The sequence below is a fragment of the Cavia porcellus genome, unplaced genomic scaffold (genome assembly GCF_034190915.1).
Source record: "Cavia porcellus strain 051 isolate PalLab524CR breed Dunkin Hartley unplaced genomic scaffold, mCavPor4.1 scaffold_4, whole genome shotgun sequence".
NCBI classification, from domain to species: Eukaryota; Metazoa; Chordata; class Mammalia; order Rodentia; family Caviidae; genus Cavia; species Cavia porcellus.
The window spans coordinates 58904456-58916829 of NW_026947487.1; the positions used below are offsets into that span (position 1 = coordinate 58904456).

Sequence of the window (12374 nt, forward strand, 5' to 3'; positions counted from 1 at the left end):
AATCTATGGTGTTTTGATAATCAAATGATATAACAAGTAAAACACAGCGTGTACAATAGGCAATAAATAAGAAAAGAGTGAATTCATTTAGGAGAAGTAATTAACTTATCTTGGTTACTATTATAGACTAAGAATGAACTCTTTCACCTTCTCCTTGGGATATGCTACTTTCTTTCATCCTTCCTTATCCATGGACTTCTTCATACTATTTTTCCTTTGAGTGGCCTTCCTCAGCCCCCAGCTCCTTTTGCCTGTTTTGCTGGTCTCGAAACCAGAGACACAAAGCTGCATGAAATTCAATGTGTAGAACCAGAAGGATCCTCTGGAAAAGTGGAAGAGGGAGTCAATGACTTTCTCTCAGCTGGAAGTTTGTTTTCGCTAGACTGGCCACCCTCAAGCACTGTAGAGTTGGTCCAAGCTAATTCTTAAGCTGAGGGTAGGCGTGGGACAGCAAGTAGATGGAAGTTTGTCTTAGTCTGCCCATCAATGACCTGTACTCAATCAAATATTGATTTTATGTACCACTCCCATCTGAGTGATTCTCAAATAATGCTTGATTACTACATATTTAAAACCTTTGTCACTTAAGAAATTATCACAATATTCTTCTGAGGTGAACTGAGACCAAGGGCATGTGGTCTACCTTATCTGTGGTCTGCTGAGGACTCCTTCTTAAAGGTCCTTCTGACATACTACAGGAAGTTTTCTTGTACAGCAGTTGAGAAGCTCAGTGGCAGAACCACTTCAGAGACCTCCGAAAATCACACACAAATTTCTCTGGTGTGTATGATCACTCTGCTTTGTCCAGTTTCATTTTCTGGAGTTTCAGTTATTTCAGGTCAACAGTGGACTGGAAATAGAACATGAAAAATCCCAGAAGTAAACAAAAGAAAAAAGAAAAGAAAGAAAGAAAAAAAAAAAAAAAACCTTCGGGATAAGAATATATCACAGCAGCACAAGTGCCTGCATGGCAAGTGCAAGGTTCTGAGTTCTATTTCCAGTACAATAAAATAAAATAAAATGAAATTTAAAAAATTTAAAAATCCAGGCATGGTGGTGCAAACCTATAATTCCAATGCTTGGGATGCTGAGATCTGAGGATCACTACAAATTTGGGACCAATCTGAGCTACAAAGTGAGTTCAAGGCCAACCTGAGTTGCACAGTGAAATCTATTTTATTAGTTGTAACTGATTTGTTTTATTATTAATCACTAATGTTAACTCTTTTGCTCTGCTTGATTGGCACTTTTGTTGTCTTTTTTTTTTCTTTGGTGCCAGGGATCAAGCTCACTACCTCGTGTTTGCCAAGCAGGCACTTAGGCTGCTGAGCTAAACCCCCTTGTTTGTCTTTTTGAGACTATGCAGTTCAGATTAGCCTTGAACTCACTTGGTAACTCAAGAAGGATCCAGACTTGCAGGAATCCTTTTGTCTCAACCTCCTGAATGCTGGGATTACAGGTATGTGGCACCATATCTTGCTGATTTGTAAATTTTTATCATAGGTCTGTACATGAAGGAAAAAACATGGTATATATGGTATAAATGGGATTGGGTATTTTGTGCAATCTCAGGCATCTACTGTAGGATCTGGAATTTATTCCCTCAGGTAAACCGGGACCTCTATACTACAGATTCTATGGATAAAGAGACAAGATAGGGAGAAAAATGTGGTGGGAGTCATGAGTAGCTTTAGGGGATGAGAGTTTTTAATCAGAGCCCCCGTCCTGCCACATCCTCCAGGCAGCAGGACCTGTTAGGGTGACTTTTATTTAAAATAACTCATCAGGCTTGGAAAGGCAGCTTTTACTTGAATCATAAACTTTGGTTAAGGAAAAGTCTTGGTGAGGTCATTTGACATCCTTGAAAACAAATCCAAATTGATGCAGTGTCTGTTGCAATTGCTGTTGCAGCGTTTGCTGTCTTTCTAACATTTGTCAGCAAGCCTCGCTTTATTTCTCTTTTTTATTGACTGCTTGCCACGAGCTCCATCCTGGGAAAATTGCTTTAAGCTTTGAAGAAAAATACTTAGTTCTCTTACATTTTCAGGAGTGTAAACTCTTGGTGAGGAGCCAGGCAGAAAGGCCAAAGGTTGCTAAATGGTAAATGTGACTGGCGGATATATGATGTTTGATGTGTATGAGGTATTTCTGATAAATAAGTAAATATGTGAAATTACAACTAGATGTATTTTTATTTCCAGCATTTAGAATTTGGGTTGTTTCATTTTAAAGTCAAGAGTTCAGACTTCTGTTAAAAAATATGAGATGATTTGTATATACAGGTCCCACATTCCCTCATAGTAGCAACCAAATAGAGCCGGGGAGCGACTGCTTCTTTCTATGTGAGACACGTGCTTTCCAGTTCCCCAACGTGTCTACCACACCCTATTCTCTCACTCCAGCTTGATGTACTCATTACATCACCTGCTTTCTCCAGTAGGCACTTGTAGTTATGAACCTTGGAATAGTTTCAAGATGACACGCAAATAAAAATGCTGCGCAATATGAGACCATGATCATGAAAGGTTCGCGTAAAGACGATTTGGATAAGATGGCTAAGGAGTTATGTGATCTTCTTTGACTTGTGGTGATGGCTTTGGAAGCTTTCTTTCAAAATGACTAATAATTAGAAACTGAAATTTTTGAGTGCCTTGGAAAATAGCGAGAGAATAATTAATTCTATTCCTGTAATAATATTGCTGTCTGTGGCTTGCATTCCTGAATCCTTCCCTAGAAGAGGAGGAGGAGGCACCACAGCTGTAGAGAATTTAGTAGCAGTAACCACAGTAAATGTGTCACTACATGAATGGCTTCTGTCATCCTGTGTAGCAGGAGAGGCCAAGGACTTTGGACTCTCCTGTGGCCTGGAAGGTGGACTGAAATATGCCCTTGAGCAGACATCTGGATTGTTTTCTGATGGTTGCTATGATCCTGAGATCAACAGGGATCAACAAGATGGTCAGCAGAGGTTCATGTCAGAGGTGTGACTGAGAAAAGATCACTACATTTGGCAATAAATCAAGGTTTTGTTTTGCTTGTAATTTGTACAGTTTTCTTTTTTGTTTCTTCCAGAAGCAACAGAAGATCTTTTCTCAATTCACGCAGTTTCTGGTGGCTCACTAAACCCTTTGCACTAGTGACAGGCACATAATTCAGATTCGGAAAAGGAGGATTTTCATGCTCCCCCCTCTGATGGTTTTGGGGTGGATGAGCTGGGATGTTAAACGGTAGCCTTGGGGCTCGATGGTGCTGCCTTTAGAGAGGTGCTCTTTCTGGTGGGCTTGTGCAGCTGATGTGCAAGATGTGGTACTGAGGTCACTTAAGGAGGTCTCCGATGACTAAATTTAGTAGATAAAAAGAGAAGAGATCGAGTCCTGCTTGGGCTGCCTTGTTCCAGCCATGACAGCCAGAGTAATGACCCTGGCTCCCTCTTTCAGTGCTATCCTTTGTTTTAGGATGGTGGACTTTGTGTTACCTTTTCTCTGATGAATTAAAAAATGCTTTTTGCATTCCTGTTGCACCCTAAAGCTAGATACCTAAGCCTCAGTACTCTTTTGTGGTACTAACTCCTGAGCTTCTCTAGTTTAGACTTTTTCTGACATTGCCTAATAGCTTCAAGCCTTGAATCCTGCAAGATCCCTGTGTTCATGAGAAGATGATTCCCTTTATGTTGGCTCTGGTGACTGTGTGGAAGGAAAAATGTGGCTTAGTAGGCAGACACTGATCCTCAGCCAGAGACTGCTATTGGCCAGTCTGGAAAGTCTTTTTAGCACTATAGGATCTTTCCCTTTCCCTCTCCTTCTCCCCCTCCCTCTCCCTCTCCCTCTCCTTCTCCCTCTTCCTCTCCCTCCCTCCTTCTCTGTCTCTGTCTCTGTCTCTGTCTCTGTCTCTGTCTCTCTCTCTCTCTCTCTCTCTCTCTCTCTCTTTCTTAGAACAAATTAGAACAAATGGAGGGAGGTAGCATGGCAGTGGGAAAAGCAGGCACTCCGAAGTCAGGCAGGGCACCCTTTTCTGCCATATAACACCTTGTTGATCTTAGAGAGCAGCTGTCTTTACCCACAGTACTGCTCAGTCACATCTCAAAAAATCATCACAAGCTGCGCTTCACTGAGCTCTAGTTACATGTCCAGAGCTTTATACACATGATCTTATTTAATCCTTTAATCCTCACAACAGTCCTGTGGAGTAGCTACTGTCTTTTCTATATTACATTTGGGAAACAAATTCAGAGACGTTCAATAACTCTCATCACATCTTCTTCCATAGCATCTTTGTGATTCCCCGTTCTTATCTATAAGATGGGAACAAAGTAATAATAAAATTTCTACTTCATAAAATTATATATGCAAATTTGATAATCTAATGCATGCAAAGCATGTCAGGTACACAGCGAGTAGCCAAAAATTTTCAATTTATTATATCTATACAGCTTATATTTAGTGGTATATCTGCAGTCTGTAAAAACATGAAGTAGAGAATTATTAATATTTCCATTCTACATATAAGAACACTATTTTCAATAGTAAAGGGGTAATAATCAAAAATAGTAAGTTCTTTTAGCTTCAAAACAAACAAAATGACTTTAAAAGACTAATGTTAAAAGATACTTTCCAATTCAGGAAAATATTTTATATATGAACTAAATTTTTCTTTTACTGAGCAAAAAAGTTAACTTTAGTCATTGGTACTCTTTCATTATTTTGTACTTAAGTGAAAACTCTGGTTGGTTACAGAAGAGAGAATTTAAGTAGCTCCAATTTTTCAACATCATATTCGCTATCATTATTTATGTAAAATGTACCACATAAATGCAGAAAAGTATCACAAGAGTTAGAGATACTGACCATGTAGAAAAGTCAATGAAAGTGACTCTGAACCTTTGCAAAACTGTCCCTCAGCACAGGGCCTGAGCACAGTCCTTGTGGGTCCCATTGTACAACTGGAGTTGTCTGAATTATCCTGCATGTCAAATGCAAAGTGTATTAGAAATAAAAATGTGCTAATTTGAAATATACATATATACATATACATATATATATATATATATATATATATATATATATATATAGTTAAGCCCAGTGATAATGCAGCAATTATTTAGTGATTATTTAATGCAGCAATTATCTTAGACTAAGATTTTTTTTAAGAGTATTTATCATTAGCATAGTTTAGAAATGCTGGTGCATGATGATATATATATATATACACATATATATCAGTTCAATTTATAATTTAAAAAATTCACAGCGTGCCTCCTAACAGGTATACCTAGGGTAGGTTAGTACCACTGCCCAGAATTTGAAAAGTCCCTTAGTGAAAGTCATGGATGTGGTCAGATGACACATTTCAGAGGACACTTTATTACCGGGTGTCTTAGTGTTGCTTTAAAAAATACCCAATGCTGGGTGATGAATAAATAAAGAAAAGAGGTTTGATTCATCTGATGGCTGGAAAATCCTGAGAGTGTGGGACTGGGCATCTGATGAACTTGGCAGATAACATAGAGCGAGAGTGAGAGCGAGAGAGACGGGGTGGGGGAGAACAGTGGGTGCACAAGAACACACATGTGACAGGAAGCAAGACACTGAGGAGGGGACAACCTTGTTCTTGCTGGATCTAACCCACTCTTGGACTAATTCAGTTCAGCAGTAATCAGGCAGATCATAATGGAATGTAACTCACTATGTTCTACTGCTTAAATATCCTACCACCTTTCAACACTGTTACCTTGAAAGCCTGGGGCCAAGCTTCCAGCAAATGAACTTAGGGATAAACCATATCCAGACCATAGCACTGGCCAATGTTTCTCATGGAGCACTTTTGTTATGGCTTGTATTTGTGTTTTTTAATTGGATGGAACTATCAGCTTGGCCATGAGTAAAATACAGAAGAAGCCAGGAGAGTTTCAATGTAGGGAAGAAAAGCATCCACAAACCAGGCTTCTGGGTCAGCATTGGCTTAGGAAGATGGTTATACTCACATTTTATTCAATGAATATGAATTGAGAGCCAGATGTGAAAGCATGGTGAAGAAAACAGGTGTAATGGCCGGAGTGGTGGCCCTGAAAAAAAAGTCCTTGACCTACTCTTGGAGCCTGTGAAAATCACTATGAAAGCATCAATACTATTGGATGTTGGATTTTGAAAGGAGGAACTTCCCTAATGGGTCCACAGACAGAAGAGAAAGCTGATCTTCTGGCTGACCAGAGGCAGAGATGGGAGTGGCCATGAGATAAACAATATTGTAGCAATGGACTGGAAGAGGCAAGGATTATCCCTTATGAGCTTCAGAAATAATGTGGCCCTGCTGGGTTCCTGGGCTCCAGAACTGAAAGAATACATTGTGGTTATTTTAAGTCTTCAAGATTGTGGCTACAGTCTTGCTACAAAAGCCTCAGAAAACAAATCCAGAAGATGTGCTATTGACTTTAGAAAAGCTTCCATTCTTGTGCACATAACAATGAAATATCTGTCAATAATAATATTTCAGTGATTGCATGATATTTACTGTCCCCATTAGATTATATTTTCCATATAAGATACTGTAGTTTATCTTTTCTTGTTTTTTTCTAGTGTTTGGTACATAATTCACAAACATTTATTGGCATAATTAATAAAAGGGGGCAAGTACTTTGGGGAAATAAATGCCTATAGAAATAGCACACTAATTTATAAAAGCAAGGACAGATTCCCAGGGAACATGATGTTTACAGGCGTTAAGATGAAATTCCTAGGGGGGATGAATGGTTTTTTTAGTGGGGCTCAATGTTGATGAGTAAGATTTTGTCAAAAGGGATGAGAAAAGTGATGCATGCAAAGGAGAGAAGATTACAGTGTGGTTAGGAAGGTCAGGAGGTGGACACAGAAGGAGGAACAGGAGGGAGAGAGCAGGGTGAGAGGGAAAGAGAAAAAGAAGATGGAAGAGGAGGAGGAGAGAAAAGATGAGAGAAGAGGAAAGAGGAGAGGGGATAGGAGCAAGAGGAACGGAGATGAGGGATGCGGAGAGGAGAAAAAGGAGAGAAGAAGCAAGGATCAAGATGAAATACTCTGCAGAAGACTTGTTACAAATCCTGACGTACATTATCCTTATGGAAACCAGAACAAGTATCATAAAGATTGTTGGGACCTGGTGGTTGAAAAGTCAGCTTTCTTTGTGGAATGGTCATTCTGACTGCAGAATAAAGACTGTTTAAAGAAAGACAATATAATGATTTCTAACTGGTTAAAAGGTCATTGGAGTTATCTAAGAAAGAGACAACAGTAATGTAAGAAAGTGCAGTGACAATGGGCTGATAATGAGAAAGTCTCTTCAGAGATATTTAAGAAATGTATAGAAACAAAGAAGGAAATATGATGCCCACGTTTTTGGCTCAGGCCATGAGGAGACCATGGCACCATGGACTGATAAGGAATACAGAAAGGGAAGCATGTGTGACTGTGTGAGTTGTAATGAGTTGATAGAACCAAAGAGCTCATTCGGTGAGTTTGAGATGTTTACATCTCATGTGTGAAGGCTGAGGCCTTTGATTTCTGCTAGAGAGCCAGATTCAGGGGTATCCATACACATTGCCAGCAGATGGAACCAGATGGAACTGCCCGAGGAGAATGTAGAGACTGGGAAGGGAAGTGAGCTAAGGCAGAACTCTATAGACGGAAGCCTTGTTAGGTTAATATAATTCACTTTGAGGAGTGGGAACTGTAAAGGCAAATTTCTTCCCTTTTGTTACCAAGGGTAGTTATGCCTGCCAGGAAGGAGCACTTGGGATTCTTTTATAAACAACTATTTCATGCACTATTTTATCTAGAAGTGTGAAAGTCTTCTTTTGAAGGCTTTCTATAGTCAGATAAACATAAAGTCATCAGGCAGTCCTTGGAGCAGTTAATGCGGGACATCTTTTGGTCTGGAAAATTCTGCTCCTCCCAAAGAATTTATTGCAGGGAAGAAGAAAAGTATCTGGTTTTGGGATCACTGGGCTTTCTGAGACACCGTCATATTGTAGAAAAGTTCAGAGCCACAGCCACCTCTGATGTGCAGTGTTACTAGAACCTTTCTGACAGACTGGAATAATCCAACATTGGGTCTGTAGGTGTAAGTCACTAATGCTCAGCCCTCCTACGAGCTTGGCCCACATGTCTCCTGCACACTCCTGTACATCTGACTGCAAGAAGATGGCCTGATTGTACAGGACCAGTGTTCAACAGTGACACTGCTTTAATGTGGCAAGGAGACTTACCTGAAATACAACCCTGATTTTTATAAAGCATCTAAATGAAAGTGTATGGAATACAGGTGGCCAACCACTTGGTTTGCCTGGCCATACTGAGTGAAGAGGAGCTGTCTCGGGCCACATATAAAACATATAATTAATTATATAAGCAATAAAACTTCCTCTAGTTTTTACATTTTACCTTATTGAATGAGTTTATGATATAACACAAGAAATCTAAGTTTAATAATCCAACAAGAAAATTTACATGCCTGTTCAATGACACTACATGCCCATCTTTCCAGGCACACACACATGCAGGTAGGGTAAAATATTATTAGTAATATTCACTGTACTTTACTTGCCACGTGATAAAGCCATGTGCATGCGATCCATGTGGGTTTGATTTGCCTGATCCCTGTGAACTTAACACTGCGCTGTGTCCTCTACTATGTTCCATTGTTGCCTGCATAGTTCACTCTGGAGCCCTGAACAATAGAATCATAAGACGATATTGCTAAAAATCACATGTTAATGTTAAAAGTTTATGATCTTGCAGAGCAACGTCATTAGCTGCTCAGGGCTGCATTTGACCTTAGATCAGAGGTTGAACATTAGAAGCCCTTATTAATATATGCAGATGAGTGCTTAAGTATTTACTGATAAAGGAAGCACATTTGTTACTGTAATTAAATTCTAATAGGCAAAGAAGTCATGGAACATTAGGAATCTTACGAAGATCTTTGAAATTCTTGTGCCGTATATTCCACCTTCCCCCTACTATCCCAGTTTTTCCTACTTTGATATGAAAATCTGACAAAAATTTCACTTGGCTAGAGAACACTTGGGTATAGTTTAAAAATATGACAAGCTCGACTTGTCTTTAAAAGAGTCCCACTGGATTTTGGGATAGTTTTATCAGACTGTATAAGTCCTGGGAAACGTCTACAACATAAAATATGGTTTCAAAGAGGATTTTGGAGGTGTGGGCTGGGCCAATTAGTATCTTTTCTCTCTTTTGTAAGTCTTTTCGGTTTAGAGGACTTTTCATCATTTCTCTATATAGTGAAACATTAAACACATCAGCATGCGCTTCTGCATGGAATGTGGTACTATGTATGATGATAACAGAATGCTTAACTCGCAAAGCAAAAGAAGAAATACCAATTCACTTTTATTTGTTGATAAACATTTGGATCATTATTTATAATAACTTTTAAAAACTGAAAATTTTGTTCCTGATTTGGGGAAAATAATTGGGAGCAAAGCCATAGTTAATCTTAACAAATGTTCTTTCCTTTTGGTGCCTATCATTTGAATATTCTCATTTATTTCTATTAAAAAATTTAAAAGGGTTCTTTAATTGCCCTTTGTCAGTAGTTATTTTAGTCAAGATTTCTATTAGTTTTTAAATGTCTCATTTTATTTCCTTCATTTTTCTCATTAAGGAACTTGCTCAGAAAAATGAATTCAGTTCAGTAGCCAACTACTGCCCATTCACTGTAGACTTTATGAATAAATTGTGTTTGGTCCTTGTCGCACTCTGGGGGCCCTCATAATAATACTGAAAAATCTAAGGTTGACTGAAAAATTTAGCATTAACTGAGATGTTTAAAGAAGACTAAAGACCTTAGAGAATACTTTTATTTTTTAATTTTTAAAAATATTTTACTTAAAGAAAGAAAAGAAAATTTAAAAACCTAGTAGAAAAAAGAAAAAAAGTAGAATACAGAATTCAAGAAAAAAATTAACATCATAAAATCACTAGTTGATACATTACATACTGTCCTCTTCTTAACAGTAGTTGTTAAAGTTACAAAATCAAAGCTTAAAAAGTAGCTACACACTCAGACATTGACAGTGCAATCTTTTCTGCTCAATGATCTAATAGACATTTAGTAATCTTACAAACTATACATACCGTTATGTTCTTTAGAGCACTTTCCTTCCCTTTCACTTTTATAATATTTATTATACTTTTTGGATCCCATTAAAGAATAATTTTAAAAGATTGATATAATACAAAGAGTACTTTAAAAAGATAATAAAAGTAATAACATTAGATCAACCTCATTTTTTTGTATGTTTATATCCTGTCTTAGTTGGCAATCATTTGAAGCAACTTAAATGAACATAAGAAATAAAATAGAAAGAAATCAAGTCTTTGGGGAACATAGATACAATTGAAAATAAGAACTAGGGGGAAGTTAGTATGCATAAATTATGTTAAGATAGCATAGTTAACCAAAGTGTGCTGGTTTCAAGAATGTTTTCTCTGTCCATCAAATTTCTTCCCTAAGACTTTTGTTGGGAACTAGCACAGTAGGACAACCTGATGAAATAACTGATAGTCTTATGTGCCTAGCAGTAGGAACTCTTGGAACGAAAGATGCCAATGATAATAGGAGAGAAGTTTCCACCTTCAAAATAATTGAAATCAGAGATGGACTAAATCAGTCATACCAGTCTTAATTTTTGATTGAATCAAAGTTGTCCATACCTCACCCACACTCTGGTAATGGAGAGGGAAGGTATTAACTGCAGTCTCTAAATTCCTTCACATGAGTATCTAGAACTGAATATAAATTTGACAGATGAGAAGGAATAGGAACATGAGATTCCCAATCAAGAGAAAAAATACACAATAGAAATAGATCCACAGATGATCCAAGTGCAGGAGTATCTCAGTTTACAAACTTAATTTGTTCCATAAAGCTGGATTTGTATTCATGCAGAGAACTTGGCTTGTCACATGATGCAGAATTCACACACAAAAACAAAACTTTTCCAAATAGCTTGCAAGCCATATGTAAAAGCACTCATAAACTAAGTTAGCACTGTGTTGCAATTAGCAAACCCATATTTTAAAATAATGATCATAGACATGTGTTAAAGAAAAGCAAGACAGGTAAAGAAAAACTGGGTGGAAAGATAGCGAATTTCAATTAAGAATGAAAATTTCTTTTATTCTTCTTTTAAGAACCAAGAGTAATTTATGTACAAAACTTCTTACTTGGTCAGCAGCTGAGAGTCAAGGAATAGCATATTAGCAAGCAATTAACTAAGGCCTTATTAGTAGTCTTTAAATCAGTTCATACAAGGAAATGATCTGAGTAGCTCCTAATTATTATGCTAGACAGACATTTTTCTAGTGTCCTTCAACTGACATGACATACAATGAACCAAAGGTAGCACTGTGGTATCCCAAGCCTCGCTGGAGTCTTAGTCTGCAGAATGCTATTCCCTATCTACTTCACAGAGATGCTTCACAGCTTGTTTGATGTGTCAGATTCTGTGTTTCTCCTCTTTTGCCAGATTTCTTTTTCTCTTTCTCTAGTGACTCCTTATTTTTCTTCTCTACTATAGGCTTTGTCTTTCTCTTTCTCTTCTTCCCCACCACGGTCAGCTCCTTTCTTTCCTCCATCCTCTCCTCCATTGTCTCCTTTCTCTCCTTCCTTGTCACAAATACTGATATAAACTGTTTTGTTATAGCCTTCTTGTCTTGGAGCAATTTTAATGACAAAAACTTGTATCTTGGGGGCAAAGATAGTATTTGTAATCCTGTGTAATAATGAGAACAATCCAGTTGCAGCCAAGTGTACCATAGTTGTAATCTTCTATAATCTCATTAAACTTCAAGCAGAATGGGCTCCACTTTGATTCTGATTTGAGTCTTCTGAGTCCAACACATTTATCTTGTGTTTTTAAAAATACTCCCAGAATTCAGCATAGATTTGATCATAGATTTGATCATCCACTTTGGTGAGTTTCAGAAACTGTGAGTCAACTGATGTAAGAGACTTCAGTGTGCTGGGTTGGTCTTATAGCCCAAGCCATCACAATATCTGGATCACTGCCATAAGACTTTTCTGGGAGATGAAGAGCACTGTGACAAATAACACCTCCCTGGAAACAGGTTCGTCCATTCCACAGATGCCCTCCATGTTGTAGTCAAAAAAATGTGGCTTCGCCTTCCCAGAAATTATTTTGTGTGTGTGGTTCTTCAGCAGTTTGAGAGCCAAAATGTCTAAATAAAAACCAAATGGACACTAGAAACAACATAATATCTGAAATTAGGAATTTAATAAACAGATTTAATGTCAGATGAAAAACAGTAGTAAAAGTGATCAGTAAACCTGAAAGTAGAGTAAGGAAAATCATCTAGACA

At 37.9% G+C, this 12374-nt stretch overlaps 1 pseudogene; it reads right to left on the bottom strand.

Moving 5' to 3' along the window:
- Nucleotides 1–3152: 3152 nt before the first annotated feature.
- Nucleotides 3153–12150, bottom strand: LOC100729492 (protein PBDC1-like; annotated as a pseudogene).
- Nucleotides 12151–12374: the final 224 nt, after the last annotated feature.